Below are 17680 nucleotides of genomic sequence, written 5' to 3'. Positions count from 1 at the left end.
GTCAGAGCAGTAGGTAAGAGATCAAGCTGGGGAAAGTAGAATGTTTAAACTTGTGTCACTATTATTAAATTAACTTTAGCACTGACTTGACCTTTTAATTCAGTAAGTGCTACTTGTTGGGGTAGTTGTAATTGACCAGTGCACATGATAAGTCATGTTTGATGAAAATATACTCAATCTAACTCATTTAGTTTTAGCATAGAAGAGTAGTAGAACACATGCTCAATGGAAGCAAACACGCTCAGACTACCTCAAATGGAGGCAGTGATGATGTTTAAATTCATAAGTGCATCTCTTTGGGGTTGTCTTGGCTCTGTATTGTCATCTTCTATCATTTGTCACTATTATTACTTTAACTTTAGCACTGACTTGACCTTTTAATTCAGTAAGTGCTACTTGTTGGGGTAGTTGTAATTGACCAGTGCACATGATAAGTCATGTTTGATGAAAATAAACTCAATCTAACTCATTTAGTTTTAGCATAGAAGAGTAGTTTTGTATTGACTCGTGCACATACAAAGAACACATGCTCAATGGAAGCAAACACGCTCAGACTACCTCAAATGGAGGCAGTGGTGATGTTTAAATTCATAAGTGCATCTATTTGGGGTTGTCTTAGCTCTGTATTGTCATCTTCTATCATTTGTCACAATTATTGCTTTAACTTTAGCACTGACTTGTCCTTTTAATTCAGTAAGTGCTACTTGTTGGGGTAGTTTTAATTGACTAGTGCACCTACCAAGAACTCAGCCATGAAGGGTAGAATCTCATTGCATTCTGTCACTATTATTACTTTAACTTTAGCACTGACTTGTCCTTTAAATTCAGTAAGTGCTACTTGTTGGGGTAGTTTTAACTGACACATAACAAGCACATAACAAGAAGGCTTGATGTAAACAAACTCAGATTACCTCTAATGGGGGCATTGATGATGTTTTAATTCATAAGTGCTTCCCTTTGGGGTTGTCTTGGTTCTGTTAGGTCATCTTTTACACTTTCACTGTTATTTAATTGATTAGTGTAAAAACAATAACTCAATCTTGATGGAAAGAGATTTTAGTGTCTTCATTTGTGGTAAAAAAAAAAAGAAAAGCACCAGCCAACTAATCAAATGCAAATGGCTTGAATTTAATGTGATGGTGAGCAATGTGTGAAAAAAAAAAAAAACAGCCAACTAATCAAATGCTTATGGCTTGAATTTAATGTGATGGTGAGCAATGTGTGAAGTACCAATGAAACTACCATAATGGCCCAGGACAGAACTACAACGACCCAGGACGGAGTTGTTTTGTTCACATTCCCTATATATGGTGTTCACAATTCTTGGCAGTCATAGCATGCCTACTAGCTGAGGGAGGACACCAGTCAGAGCAGTAGGTAAGAGATCAAGCTGGGGAAAGTAGAATGTTTAAACTTTTGTCACTATTATTACTTTAACTTTAGCACTGACTTGACCTTTTAATTCAGTAAGTGCTACTTGTTGGGGTAGTTGTAATTGACCAGTGCACATGATAAGTCATGTTTGATGAAAATAAACTCAATCTAACTCATTTAGTTTTAGCATAGAAGAGTAGTTTTGTATTGACTCGTGCACATACAAAGAACACATGCTCAATGGAAGCAAACACGCTCAGACTACCTCAAATGGAGGCAGTGATGATGTTTAAATTCATAAGTGCATCTATTTGGGGTTGTCTTGGCTCTGTATTGTCATCTTCTATCATTTGTCACTATTATTACTTTAACTTTAGCACTGACTTGTCCTTTTAATTCAGTAAGTGCTACTTGTTGGGGTAGTTTTAATTGACTAGTGCACCTACCAAGAACTCAGCCATGAAGGGTAGAATCTCATTGCATTCTGTCACTATTATCACTTTAACTTTAGCACTGACTTGTCCTTTAAATTCAGTAAGTGCTACTTGTTGGGGTAGTTTTAACTGACACATAACAAGCACATAACAAGAAGGCTTGATGTAAACAAACTCAGATTACCTCTAATGGGGGCATTGATGATGTTTTAATTCATAAGTGCTTCCCTTTGGGGTTGTCTTGGTTCTGTTAGGTCATCTTTTACACTTTCACTGTTATTTAATTGATTAGTGTAAAAACAATAACTCAATCTTGATGGAAAGAGATTTTAGTGTCTTCATTTGTGGTAAAAAAGAAAAGAAAAGCACCAGCCAACTAATCAAATGCAAATGGCTTGAATTTAATGTGATGGTGAGCAATGTGTGAAGTACCAATGAAACTACCATAATGGCCCAGGACAGAACTACAACGACCCAGGACGGAGTTGTTTTGTTCACATTCCCTATATATGGTGTTCACAATTCTTGGCAGTCATAGCATGCCTACTAGCTGAGGGAGGACACCAGTCAGAGCAGTAGGTAAGAGATCAAGCTGGGGAAAGTAGAATGTTTAAACTTTTGTCACTATTATTACTTTAACTTTAGCACTGACTTGACCTTTTAATTCAGTAAGTGCTACTTGTTGGGGTAGTTGTAATTGACCAGTGCACATGATAAGTCATGTTTGATGAAAATAAACTCAATCTAACTCATTTAGTTTTAGCATAGAAGAGTAGTAGAACACATGCTCAATGGAAGCAAACACGCTCAGACTACCTCAAATGGAGGCAGTGATGATGTTTAAATTCATAAGTGCATCTCTTTGGGGTTGTCTTGGCTCTGTATTGTCATCTTCTATCATTTGTCACTATTATTACTTTAACTTTAGCACTGACTTGTCCTTTTAATTCAGTAAGTGCTACTTGTTGGGGTAGTTTTAATTGACTAGTGCACCCACCAAGAACTCAGCCATGAAGTGTAGAATCTCATTGCATTCTGTCACTATTATTACTTTAACTTTAGTACTGACTTGTCCTTTAAATTCAGTAAGTGCTACTTGTTGGGGTAGTTTTAACTGACACATAACAAGCACATAACAAGAAGGCTTGATGTAAACAAACTCAGATTACCTCTAATGTGGGCATTGATGATGTTTTAATTCATAAGTGCTTCCCTTTGGGGTTGTCTTGGTTCTGTTAGGTCATCTTTTACACTGTCACTGTTATTTAATTGATTAGTGTAAAAACAATAACTCAATCTTGATGGAAAGAGACTTTAGTATCTTCATTTGTGGTAAAAAAAAAAAAAAAAAAAAGAGAATAAAGAAAAGCACCAGCCAACTAATCAAATGCAAATGGCTTGAATTTAATGTGATGGTGAGCAATGTGTGAAGTACCAATGAAACTACCATAATGGCCCAGGACAGAACTACAACGACCCAGGACGGAGTTGTTTTGTTCACATTCCCTATATATGGTGTTCACAATTCTTGGCAGTCATAGCATGCCTACTAGCTGAGGGAGGACACCAGTCAGAGCAGTAGGTAAGAGATCAAGCTGGGGAAAGTAGAATGTTTAAACTTTTGTCACTATTATTACTTTAACTTTAGCACTGACTTGACCTTTTAATTCAGTAAGTGCTACTTGTTGGGGTAGTTGTAATTGACCAGTGCACATGATAAGTCATGTTTGATGAAAATAAACTCAATCTAACTCATTTAGTTTTAGCATAGAAGAATAGTTTTGTATTGACTCGTGCACATACAAAGAACACATGTTCAATGGAAGCAAACAAGCTCAGACTACCTCAAATGGAGGCAGTGATGATGTTTAAATTCATAAGTGCATCTCTTTGGGGTTGTCTTGGCTCTGTATTGTCATCTTCTATCATTTGTCACTATTATTACTTTAACTTTAGCACTGACTTGTCCTTTTAATTCAGTAAGTGCTACTTGTTGGGGTAGTTTTAATTGACTAGTGCACCTACCAAAAACTCAGCCATGAAGGGTAGAATCTCATTGCATTCTGTCACTATTATTACTTTAACTTTAGCACTGACTTGTCCTTTAAATTCAGTAAGTGCTACTTGTTGGGGTAGTTTTAACTGACACATAACAAGCACATAACAAGAAGGTTTGATGTAAACAAATTCAGATTACCTCTAATGGGGGCATTGATGATGTTTTAATTCATAAGTGCTTCCCTTTGGGGTTGTCTTGGTTCTGTTAGGTCATCGTTTACACTTTAGCACTATCACTGTTATTTAATTGATTAGTGTAAAAACAATAACTCAATCTTGATGGAAATAGACTTTAGTATCTTCATTTGTGGTAAAAAAAAAAAAAAAAGAATAAAGAAAAGCACCAGCCAACTAATCAAATGCAAATGGCTTGAATTTAATGTGATGGTGAGCAATGTGTGAAGTACCATTGAAACTACCATAATGGCCCAGGACAGAACTACAACGACCCAGGACAGAGTTGTTTTGTTCACATTCCCTATATATGGTGTTCACAATTCTTGGCAGTCATAGCATGCCTACTAGCTGAGGGAAGACACCAGTCAGAGCAGTAGGTAAGAGATCAAGCTGGGGAAAGTAGAATGTTTAAACTTTAGCACTGACTTGTCCTTTAAATTCAGTAAGTGCTACTTGTTGGGGTAGTTTTAACTGACACATGTTACTATTATTACTTTAACTTTAGCACTGACTTGACCTTATAATTCAGTAAGTGCTACTTGTTGGGGTAGTTGTAATTGACCAGTGCACATGATAAGTCATGTTTGATGAAAATAAACTCAATCTAACTCATTTAGTTTTAGCATAGAAGAGTAGTAGAACACATGCTCAATGGAAGCAAACACGCTCAGACTACCTCAAATGGAGGCAGTGATGATGTTTAAATTCATAAGTGCATCTCTTTGGGGTTGTCTTGGCTCTGTATTGTCATCTTCTATCATTTGTCACTATTATTACTTTAACTTTAGCACTGACTTGTCCTTTTAATTCAGTAAGTGCTACTTGTTGGGGTAGTTTTAATTGACTAGTGCACCTACCAAAAACTCAGCCATGAAGGGTAGAATCTCATTGCATTCTGTCACTATTATTACTTTAACTTTAGTACTGACTTGTCCTTTAAATTCAGTAAGTGCTACTTGTTGGGGTAGTTTTAACTGACACATAACAAGCACATAACAAGAAGGTTTGATGTAAACAAATTCAGATTACCTCTAATGGGGGCATTGATGATGTTTTAATTCATAAGTGCTTCCCTTTGGGGTTGTCTTGGTTCTGTTAGGTCATCGTTTACACTTTAGCACTATCACTGTTATTTAATTGATTAGTGTAAAAACAATAACTCAATCTTGATGGAAATAGACTTTAGTATCTTCATTTGTGGTAAAAAAAAAAAAAAAAGAATAAAGAAAAGCACCAGCCAACTAATCAAATGCAAATGGCTTGAATTTAATGTGATGGTGAGCAATGTGTGAAGTACCATTGAAACTACCATAATGGCCCAGGACAGAACTACAACGACCCAGGACAGAGTTGTTTTGTTCACATTCCCTATATATGGTGTTCACAATTCTTGGCAGTCATAGCATGCCTACTAGCTGAGGGAAGACACCAGTCAGAGCAGTAGGTAAGAGATCAAGCTGGGGAAAGTAGAATGTTTAAACTTTAGCACTGACTTGTCCTTTAAATTCAGTAAGTGCTACTTGTTGGGGTAGTTTTAACTGACACATGTCACTATTATTACTTTAACTTTAGCACTGACTTGACCTTATAATTCAGTAAGTGCTACTTGTTGGGGTAGTTGTAATTGACCAGTGCACATGATAAGTCATGTTTGATGAAAATAAACTCAATCTAACTCATTTAGTTTTAGCATAGAAGAGTAGTAGAACACATGCTCAATGGAAGCAAACACGCTCAGACTACCTCAAATGGAGGCAGTGATGATGTTTAAATTCATAAGTGCATCTCTTTGGGGTTGTCTTGGCTCTGTATTGTCATCTTCTATCATTTGTCACTATTATTACTTTAACTTTAGCACTGACTTGTCCTTTTAATTCAGTAAGTGCTACTTGTTGGGGTAGTTTTAATTGACTAATGCACCCACCAAGAACTCAGCCATGAAGTGTAGAATCTCATTGCATTCTGTCACTATTATTACTTTAACTTTAGTACTGACTTGTCCTTTAAATTCAGTAAGTGCTACTTGTTGGGGTAGTTTTAACTGACACATAACAAGCACATAACAAGAAGGCTTGATGTAAACAAACTCAGATTACCTCTAATGTGGGCATTGATGATGTTTTAATTCATAAGTGCTTCCCTTTGGGGTTGTCTTGGTTCTGTTAGGTCATCTTTTACACTGTCACTGTTATTTAATTGATTAGTTTAAAAACAATAACTCAATCTTGATGGAAAGAGATTTTAGTGTCTTCATTTGTGGTAAAAAAAAAAAAAGAAAAGCACCAGCCAACTAATCAAATGCAAATGGCTATAATTGACCAGTGCACATGATAAGTCATGTTTGATGAAAATAAACTCAATCTAACTCATTTAGTTTTAGCATAGAAGAGTAGTTTTGTATTGACTCGTGCACATACAAAGAACACATGCTCAATGGAAGCAAACACGCTCAGACTACCTCAAATGGAGGCAGTGATGATGTTTAAATTCATAAGTGCATCTATTTGGGGTTGTCTTGGCTCTGTATTGTCATCTTCTATCATTTGTCACTATTATTACTTTAACTTTAGCACTGACTTGTCCTTTTAATTCAGTAAGTGCTACTTGTTGGGGTAGTTTTAATTGACTAGTGCACCTACCAAGAACTCAGCCATGAAGGGTAGAATCTCATTGCATTCTGTCACTATTATCACTTTAACTTTAGCACTGACTTGTCCTTTAAATTCAGTAAGTGCTACTTGTTGGGGTAGTTTTAACTGACACATAACAAGCACATAACAAGAAGGCTTGATGTAAACAAACTCAGATTACCTCTAATGGGGGCATTGATGATGTTTTAATTCATAAGTGCTTCCCTTTGGGGTTGTCTTGGTTCTGTTAGGTCATCTTTTACACTTTCACTGTTATTTAATTGATTAGTGTAAAAACAATAACTCAATCTTGATGGAAAGAGATTTTAGTGTCTTCATTTGTGGTAAAAAAGAAAAGAAAAGCACCAGCCAACTAATCAAATGCAAATGGCTTGAATTTAATGTGATGGTGAGCAATGTGTGAAGTACCAATGAAACTACCATAATGGCCCAGGACAGAACTACAACGACCCAGGACGGAGTTGTTTTGTTCACATTCCCTATATATGGTGTTCACAATTCTTGGCAGTCATAGCATGCCTACTAGCTGAGGGAGGACACCAGTCAGAGCAGTAGGTAAGAGATCAAGCTGGGGAAAGTAGAATGTTTAAACTTTTGTCACTATTATTACTTTAACTTTAGCACTGACTTGACCTTTTAATTCAGTAAGTGCTACTTGTTGGGGTAGTTGTAATTGACCAGTGCACATGATAAGTCATGTTTGATGAAAATAAACTCAATCTAACTCATTTAATTTTAGCATAGAAGAGTAGTAGAACACATGCTCAATGGAAGCAAACACGCTCAGACTACCTCAAATGGAGGCAGTGATGATGTTTAAATTCATAAGTGCATCTCTTTGGGGTTGTCTTGGCTCTGTATTGTCATCTTCTATCATTTGTCACTATTATTACTTTAACTTTAGCACTGACTTGTCCTTTTAATTCAGTAAGTGCTACTTGTTGGGGTAGTTTTAATTGACTAGTGCACCCACCAAGAACTCAGCCATGAAGTGTAGAATCTCATTGCATTCTGTCACTATTATTACTTTAACTTTAGTACTGACTTGTCCTTTAAATTCAGTAAGTGCTACTTGTTGGGGTAGTTTTAACTGACACATAACAAGCACATAACAAGAAGGCTTGATGTAAACAAACTCAGATTACCTCTAATGTGGGCATTGATGATGTTTTAATTCATAAGTGCTTCCCTTTGGGGTTGTCTTGGTTCTGTTAGGTCATCTTTTACACTGTCACTGTTATTTAATTGATTAGTGTAAAAACAATAACTCAATCTTGATGGAAAGAGACTTTAGTATCTTCATTTGTGGTAAAAAAAAAAAAAAAAAAAAGAGAATAAAGAAAAGCACCAGCCAACTAATCAAATGCAAATGGCTTGAATTTAATGTGATGGTGAGCAATGTGTGAAGTACCAATGAAACTACCATAATGGCCCAGGACAGAACTACAACGACCCAGGACGGAGTTGTTTTGTTCACATTCCCTATATATGGTGTTCACAATTCTTGGCAGTCATAGCATGCCTACTAGCTGAGGGAGGACACCAGTCAGAGCAGTAGGTAAGAGATCAAGCTGGGGAAAGTAGAATGTTTAAACTTTTGTCACTATTATTACTTTAACTTTAGCACTGACTTGACCTTTTAATTCAGTAAGTGCTACTTGTTGGGGTAGTTGTAATTGACCAGTGCACATGATAAGTCATGTTTGATGAAAATAAACTCAATCTAACTCATTTAGTTTTAGCATAGAAGAATAGTTTTGTATTGACTCGTGCACATACAAAGAACACATGTTCAATGGAAGCAAACAAGCTCAGACTACCTCAAATGGAGGCAGTGATGATGTTTAAATTCATAAGTGCATCTCTTTGGGGTTGTCTTGGCTCTGTATTGTCATCTTCTATCATTTGTCACTATTATTACTTTAACTTTAGCACTGACTTGTCCTTTTAATTCAGTAAGTGCTACTTGTTGGGGTAGTTTTAATTGACTAGTGCACCTACCAAAAACTCAGCCATGAAGGGTAGAATCTCATTGCATTCTGTCACTATTATTACTTTAACTTTAGCACTGACTTGTCCTTTAAATTCAGTAAGTGCTACTTGTTGGGGTAGTTTTAACTGACACATAACAAGCACATAACAAGAAGGTTTGATGTAAACAAATTCAGATTACCTCTAATGGGGGCATTGATGATGTTTTAATTCATAAGTGCTTCCCTTTGGGGTTGTCTTGGTTCTGTTAGGTCATCGTTTACACTTTAGCACTATCACTGTTATTTAATTGATTAGTGTAAAAACAATAACTCAATCTTGATGGAAATAGACTTTAGTATCTTCATTTGTGGTAAAAAAAAAAAAAAAAGAATAAAGAAAAGCACCAGCCAACTAATCAAATGCAAATAGCTTGAATTTAATGTGATGGTGAGCAATGTGTGAAGTACCATTGAAACTACCATAATGGCCCAGGACAGAACTACAACGACCCAGGACAGAGTTGTTTTGTTCACATTCCCTATATATGGTGTTCACAATTCTTGGCAGTCATAGCATGCCTACTAGCTGAGGGAAGACACCAGTCAGAGCAGTAGGTAAGAGATCAAGCTGGGGAAAGTAGAATGTTTAAACTTTAGCACTGACTTGTCCTTTAAATTCAGTAAGTGCTACTTGTTGGGGTAGTTTTAACTGACACATGTCACTATTATTACTTTAACTTTAGCACTGACTTGACCTTATAATTCAGTAAGTGCTACTTGTTGGGGTAGTTGTAATTGACCAGTGCACATGATAAGTCATGTTTGATGAAAATAAACTCAATCTAACTCATTTAGTTTTAGCATAGAAGAGTAGTAGAACACATGCTCAATGGAAGCAAACACGCTCAGACTACCTCAAATGGAGGCAGTGATGATGTTTAAATTCATAAGTGCATCTCTTTGGGGTTGTCTTGGCTCTGTATTGTCATCTTCTATCATTTGTCACTATTATTACTTTAACTTTAGCACTGACTTGTCCTTTTAATTCAGTAAGTGCTACTTGTTGGGGTAGTTTTAATTGACTAGTGCACCTACCACAAACTCAGCCATGAAGGGTAGAATCTCATTGCATTCTGTCACTATTATTACTTTAACTTTAGTACTGACTTGTCCTTTAAATTCAGTAAGTGCTACTTGTTGGGGTAGTTTTAACTGACACATAACAAGCACATAACAAGAAGGTTTGATGTAAACAAATTCAGATTACCTCTAATGGGGGCATTGATGATGTTTTAATTCATAAGTGCTTCCCTTTGGGGTTGTCTTGGTTCTGTTAGGTCATCGTTTACACTTTAGCACTATCACTGTTATTTAATTGATTAGTGTAAAAACAATAACTCAATCTTGATGGAAATAGACTTTAGTATCTTCATTTGTGGTAAAAAAAAAAAAAAAAAGAATAAAGAAAAGCACCAGCCAACTAATCAAATGCAAATGGCTTGAATTTAATGTGATGGTGAGCAATGTGTGAAGTACCATTGAAACTACCATAATGGCCCAGGACAGAACTACAACGACCCAGGACAGAGTTGTTTTGTTCACATTCCCTATATATGGTGTTCACAATTCTTGGCAGTCATAGCATGCCTACTAGCTGAGGGAAGACACCAGTCAGAGCAGTAGGTAAGAGATCAAGCTGGGGAAAGTAGAATGTTTAAACTTTAGCACTGACTTGTCCTTTAAATTCAGTAAGTGCTACTTGTTGGGGTAGTTTTAACTGACACATGTCACTATTATTACTTTAACTTTAGCACTGACTTGACCTTATAATTCAGTAAGTGCTACTTGTTGGGGTAGTTGTAATTGACCAGTGCACATGATAAGTCATGTTTGATGAAAATAAACTCAATCTAACTCATTTAGTTTTAGCATAGAAGAGTAGTAGAACACATGCTCAATGGAAGCAAACACGCTCAGACTACCTCAAATGGAGGCAGTGATGATGTTTAAATTCATAAGTGCATCTCTTTGGGGTTGTCTTGGCTCTGTATTGTCATCTTCTATCATTTGTCACTATTATTACTTTAACTTTAGCACTGACTTGTCCTTTTAATTCAGTAAGTGCTACTTGTTGGGGTAGTTTTAATTGACTAATGCACCCACCAAGAACTCAGCCATGAAGTGTAGAATCTCATTGCATTCTGTCACTATTATTACTTTAACTTTAGTACTGACTTGTCCTTTAAATTCAGTAAGTGCTACTTGTTGGGGTAGTTTTAACTGACACATAACAAGCACATAACAAGAAGGCTTGATGTAAACAAACTCAGATTACCTCTAATGTGGGCATTGATGATGTTTTAATTCATAAGTGCTTCCCTTTGGGGTTGTCTTGGTTCTGTTAGGTCATCTTTTACACTGTCACTGTTATTTAATTGATTAGTTTAAAAACAATAACTCAATCTTGATGGAAAGAGATTTTAGTGTCTTCATTTGTGGTAAAAAAAAAAAAAAAAGAAAAGCACCAGCCAACTAATCAAATGCAAATGGCTTGAATTTAATGTGATGGTGAGCAATGTGTGAAGTACCAATGAAACTACCATAATGGCCCAGGACAGAACTACAACGACCCAGGACGGAGTTGTTTTGTTCACATTACCTATATATGGTGTTCACAATTCTTGGCAGTCATAGCATGCCTACTAGCTGAGGGAGGACACCAGTCAGAGCAGTAGGTAAGAGATCAAGCTGGGGAAAGTAGAATGTTTAAACTTTTGTCACTATTATTACTTTAACTTTAGCACTGACTTGACCTTTTAATTCAGTAAGTGCTACTTGTTGGGGTAGTTGTAATTGACCAGTGCACATGAAAATAAACTCAATCTAACTCATTTAGTTTTAGCATAGAAGAGTACCTCAAATGGAGGCAGTGATGATGTTTAAATTCATAAGTGCATCTCTTTGGGGTTGTCTTGGCTCTGTATTGTCATCTTCTATCATTTGTCACTATTATTACTTTAACTTTAGCACTGACTTGTCCTTTTAATTCAGTAAGTGCTACTTGTTGGGGTAGTTTTAATTGACTAGTGCACCCACCAAGAACTCAGCCATGAAGTGTAGAATCTCATTGCATTCTGTCACTATTATTACTTTAACTTTAGTACTGACTTGTCCTTTAAATTCAGTAAGTGCTACTTGTTGGGGTAGTTTTAACTGACACATAACAAGCACATAACAAGAAGGCTTGATGTAAACAAACTCAGATTACCTCTAATATGGGCATTGATGATGTTTTAATTCATAAGTGCTTCCCTTTGGGATTGTCTTGGTTCTGTTAGGTCATCTTTTACACTGTCACTGTTATTTAATTGATTAGTGTAAAAACAATAACTCAATCTTGATGGAAAGATACTTTAGTATCTTCATTTGTGGTAAAAAAAAAAAAAAAGAAAAGAATAAAGAAAAGCACCAGCCAACTAATCAAATGCAAATGGCTTGAATTTAATGTGATGGTGAGCAATGTGTGAAGTACCAATGAAACTACCATAATGGCCCAGGACAGAACTACAACGACCCAGGACGGAGTTGTTTTGTTCACATTCCCTATATATGGTGTTCACAATTCTTGGCAGTCATAGCATGCCTACTAGCTGAGGGAGGACACCAGTCAGAGCAGTAGGTAAGAGATCAAGCTGGGGAAAGTAGAATGTTTAAACTTTTGTCACTATTATTACTTTAACTTTAGCACTGACTTGACCTTTTAATTCAGTAAGTGCTACTTGTTGGGGTAGTTGTAATTGACCAGTGCACATGATAAGTCATGTTTGATGAAAATAAACTCAATCTAACTCATTTAGTTTTAGCATAGAAGAGTAGTAGAACACATGCTCAATGGAAGCAAACACGCTCAGACTACCTCAAATGGAGGCAGTGATGATGTTTAAATTCATAAGTGCATCTCTTTGGGGTTGTCTTGGCTCTGTATTGTCATCTTCTATCATTTGTCACTATTATTACTTTAACTTTAGCACTGACTTGTCCTTTTAATTCAGTAAGTGCTACTTGTTGGGGTAGTTTTAATTGACTAGTGCACCTACCAAGAACTCAGCCATGAAGGGTAGAATCTCATTGCATTCTGTCACTATTATTACTTTAACTTTAGCACTGACTTGTCCTTTAAATTCAGTAAGTGCTACTTGTTGGGGTAGTTTTAACTGACACATAACAAGCACATAACAAGAAGGCTTGATGTAAACAAACTCAGATTACCTCTAATGGGGGCATTGATGATGTTTTAATTCATAAGTGCTTCCCTTTGGGGTTGTCTTGGTTCTGTTAGGTCATCTTTTACACTTTCACTGTTATTTAATTGATTAGTGTAAAAACAATAACTCAATCTTGATGGAAAGAGATTTTAGTGTCTTCATTTGTGGTAAAAAAAAAAAGAAAAGCACCAGCCAACTAATCAAATGCAAATGGCTTGAATTTAATGTGATGGTGAGCAATGTGTGAAGTAACAATGAAACTACCATAATGGCCCAGGACAGAACTACAACGACCCAGGACGGAGTTGTTTTGTTCACATTCCCTATATATGGTGTTCACAATTCTTGGCAGTCATAGCATGCCTACTAGCTGAGGGAGGACACCAGTCAGAGCAGTAGGTAAGAGATCAAGCTGGGGAAAGTAGAATGTTTAAACTTTTGTCACTATTATTACTTTAACTTTAGCACTGACTTGACCTTTTAATTCAGTAAGTGCTACTTGTTGGGGTAGTTGTAATTGACCAGTGCACATGATAAGTCATGTTTGATGAAAATATACTCAATCTAACTCATTTAGTTTTAGCATAGAAGAGTAGTTTTGTATTGACTCGTGCACATACAAAGAACACATGCTCAATAGAAGAAAACAAGCTCAGACTACCTCAAATGGAGGCAGTGATGATGTTTAAATTCATAAGTGCATCTCTTTGGGGTTGTCTTGGCTCTGTATTGTCATCTTCAATCATTTGTCACTATTATTACTTTAACTTTAGCACTGACTTGTCCTTTTAATTCAGTAAGTGCTACTTGTTGGGGTAGTTTTAATTGACTAGTGCACCTACCAAGAACTCAGCCATGAAGGGTAGAATCTCATTGCATTCTGTCACTATTATTACTTTAACTTTAGCACTGACTTGTCCTTTAAATTCAGTAAGTGCTACTTGTTGGGGTAGTTTTAACTGACACATAACAAGCACATAACAAGAAGGCTTGATGTAAACAAACTCAGATTACCTCTAATGGGGGCATTGATGATGTTTTAATTCATAAGTGCTTCCCTTTGGGGTTGTCTTGGTTCTGTTAGGTCATCTTTTACACTTTCACTGTTATTTAATTGATTAGTGTAAAAACAATAACTCAATCTTGATGGAAAGAGATTTTAGTGTCTTCATTTGTGGTAAAAAAAAAAAGAAAAGCACCAGCCAACTAATCAAATGCAAATGGCTTGAATTTAATGTGATGGTGAGCAATGTGTGAAGTAACAATGAAACTACCATAATGGCCCAGGACAGAACTACAACGACCCAGGACGGAGTTGTTTTGTTCACATTCCCTATATATGGTGTTCACAATTCTTGGCAGTCATAGCATGCCTACTAGCTGAGGGAGGACACCAGTCAGAGCAGTAGGTAAGAGATCAAGCTGGGGAAAGTAGAATGTTTAAACTTTTGTCACTATTATTACTTTAACTTTAGCACTGACTTGACCTTTTAATTCAGTAAGTGCTACTTGTTGGGGTAGTTGTAATTGACCAGTGCACATGATAAGTCATGTTTGATGAAAATATACTCAATCTAACTCATTTAGTTTTAGCATAGAAGAGTAGTTTTGTATTGACTCGTGCACATACAAAGAACACATGCTCAATAGAAGAAAACAAGCTCAGACTACCTCAAATGGAGGCAGTGATGATGTTTAAATTCATAAGTGCATCTCTTTGGGGTTGTCTTGGCTCTGTATTGTCATCTTCAATCATTTGTCACTATTATTACTTTAACTTTAGCACTGACTTGTCCTTTTAATTCAGTAAGTGCTACTTGTTGGGGTAGTTTTAATTGACTAGTGCACCTACCAAGAACTCAGCCATGAAGGGTAGAATCTCATTGCATTCTGTCACTATTATTACTTTAACTTTAGCACTGACTTGTCCTTTAAATTCAGTAAGTGCTACTTGTTGGGGTAGTTTTAACTGACACATAACAAGCACATAACAAGAAGGCTTGATGTAAACAAACTCAGATTACCTCTAATGGGGGCATTGATGATGTTTTAATTCATAAGTGCTTCCCTTTGGGGTTGTCTTGGTTCTGTTAGGTCATCTTTTACACTTTCACTGTTATTTAATTGATTAGTGTAAAAACAATAACTCAATCTTGATGGAAAGAGATTTTAGTGTCTTCATTTGTGGTAAAAAAAAAAAGAAAAGCACCAGCCAACTAATCAAATGCAAATGGCTTGAATTTAATGTGATGGTGAGCAATGTGTGAAGTAACAATGAAACTACCATAATGGCCCAGGACAGAACTACAACGACCCAGGACGGAGTTGTTTTGTTCACATTCCCTATATATGGTGTTCACAATTCTTGGCAGTCATAGCATGCCTACTAGCTGAGGGAGGACACCAGTCAGAGCAGTAGGTAAGAGATCAAGCTGGGGAAAGTAGAATGTTTAAACTTTTGTCACTATTATTACTTTAACTTTAGCACTGACTTGACCTTATAATTCAGTAAGTGCTACTTGTTGGGGTAGTTGTAATTGACCAGTGCACATGATAAGTCATGTTTGATGAAAATATACTCAATCTAACTCATTTAGTTTTAGCATAGAAGAGTAGTTTTGTATTGACTCGTGCACATACAAAGAACACATGCTCAATAGAAGAAAACAAGCTCAGACTACCTCAAATGGAGGCAGTGATGATGTTTAAATTCATAAGTGCATCTCTTTGGGGTTGTCTTGGCTCTGTATTGTCATCTTCAATCATTTGTCACTATTATTACTTATAACTTTAGCACTGACTTGTCCTTTTAATTCAGTAAGTGCTACTTGTTGGGGTAGTTTTAATTGACTAGTGCACCTACCAAGAACTCAGCCATGAAGGGTAGAATCTCATTGCATTCTGTCACTATTATTACTTTAACTTTAGCACTGACTTGTCCTTTAAATTCAGTAAGTGCTACTTGTTGGGGTAGTTTTAACTGACACATAACAAGCACATAACAAGAAGGCTTGATGTAAACAAACTCAGATTACCTCTAATGGGGGCATTGATGATGTTTTAATTCATAAGTGCTTCCCTTTGGGGTTGTCTTGGTTCTGTTAGGTCATCTTTTACACTTTCACTGTTATTTAATTGATTAGTGTAAAAACAATAACTCAATCTTGATGGAAAGAGACTTTAGTGTCTTCATTTGTGGTGCACATACAAAGAACACATGCTCAATGGAAGCAAACACGCTCAGACTACCTCAAATGGAGGCAGTGATGATGTTTAAATTCATAAGTGCATCTATTTGGGGTTGTCTTGGCTCTGTATTGTCATCTTCTATCATTTGTCACTATTATTACTTTAACTTTAGCACTGACTTGTCCTTTTAATTCTGTAAGTGCTACTTGTTGGGGTAGTTTTAATTGACTAGTGCACCTACCAAGAACTCAGCCATGAAGGGTAGAATCTCATTGCATTCTGTCACTATTATTACTTTAACTTTAGCACTGACTTGTCCTTTAAATTCAGTAAGTGCTACTTGTTGGGGTAGTTTTAACTGACACATAACAAGCACATAACAAGAAGGCTTGATGTAAACAAACTCAGATTACCTCTAATATGGGCATTGATGATGTTTTAATTCATAAGTGCTTCCCTTTGGGGTTGTCTTGGTTCTGTTAGGTCATCTTTTACACTTTCACTGTTATTTAATTGATTAGTGTAAAAACAATAACTCAATCTTGATGGAAAGAGATTTTAGTGTCTTCCTTTGTGGTAAAAAAAAAAAGAAAAGCACCAGCCAACTAATCAAATGCAAATGGCTTGAATTTAAATGTGATGGTGAGCAATGTGTGAAGTACCAATGAAACTACCATAATGGCCCAGGACAGAACTACAACGACCCAGGACGGAGTTGTTTTGTTCACATTCCCTATATATGGTGTTCACAATTCTTGGCAGTCATAGCATGCCTACTAGCTGAGGGAGGACACCAGTCAGAGCAGTAGGTAAGAGATCAAGCTGGGGAAAGTAGAATGTTTAAACTTTTGTCACTATTATTACTTTAACTTTAGCACTGACTTGACCTTTTAATTCAGTAAGTGCTACTTGTTGGGGTAGTTGTAATTGACCAGTGCACATGATAAGTCATGTTTGATGAAAATAAACTCAATCTAACTCATTTAGTTTTAGCATAGAAGAGTAGTAGAACACATGCTCAATGGAAGCAAACACGCTCAGACTACCTCAAATGGAGGCAGTGATGATGTTTAAATTCATAAGTGCATCTCTTTGGGGTTGTCTTGGCTCTGTATTGTCATCTTCTATCATTTGTCACTATTATTACTTTAACTTTAGCACTGACTTGTCCTTTTAATTCAGTAAGTGCTACTTGTTGGGGTAGTTTTAATTGACTAGTGCACCCACCAAGAACTCAGCCATGAAGTGTAGAATCTCATTGCATTCTGTCACTATTATTACTTTAACTTTAGTACTGACTTGTCCTTTAAATTCAGTAAGTGCTACTTGTTGGGGTAGTTTTAACTGACACATAACAAGCACATAACAAGAAGGCTTGATGTAAACAAACTCAGATTACCTCTAATGTGGGCATTGATGATGTTTTAATTCATAAGTGCTTCCCTTTGGGGTTGTCTTGGTTCTGTTAGGTCATCTTTTACACTGTCACTGTTATTTAATTGATTAGTGTAAAAACAATAACTCAATCTTGATGGAAAGAGACTTTAGTATCTTCATTT

Source organism: Gymnoscopelus microlampas (genome assembly GCF_963454915.1).
Source record: "Gymnoscopelus microlampas genome assembly, chromosome: 19".
NCBI lineage: Eukaryota > Metazoa > Chordata > Actinopteri > Myctophiformes > Myctophidae > Gymnoscopelus > Gymnoscopelus microlampas.
The sequence above is the reverse complement of the archived record's forward strand: the minus strand, read 5'-3'. Positions refer to the sequence as shown.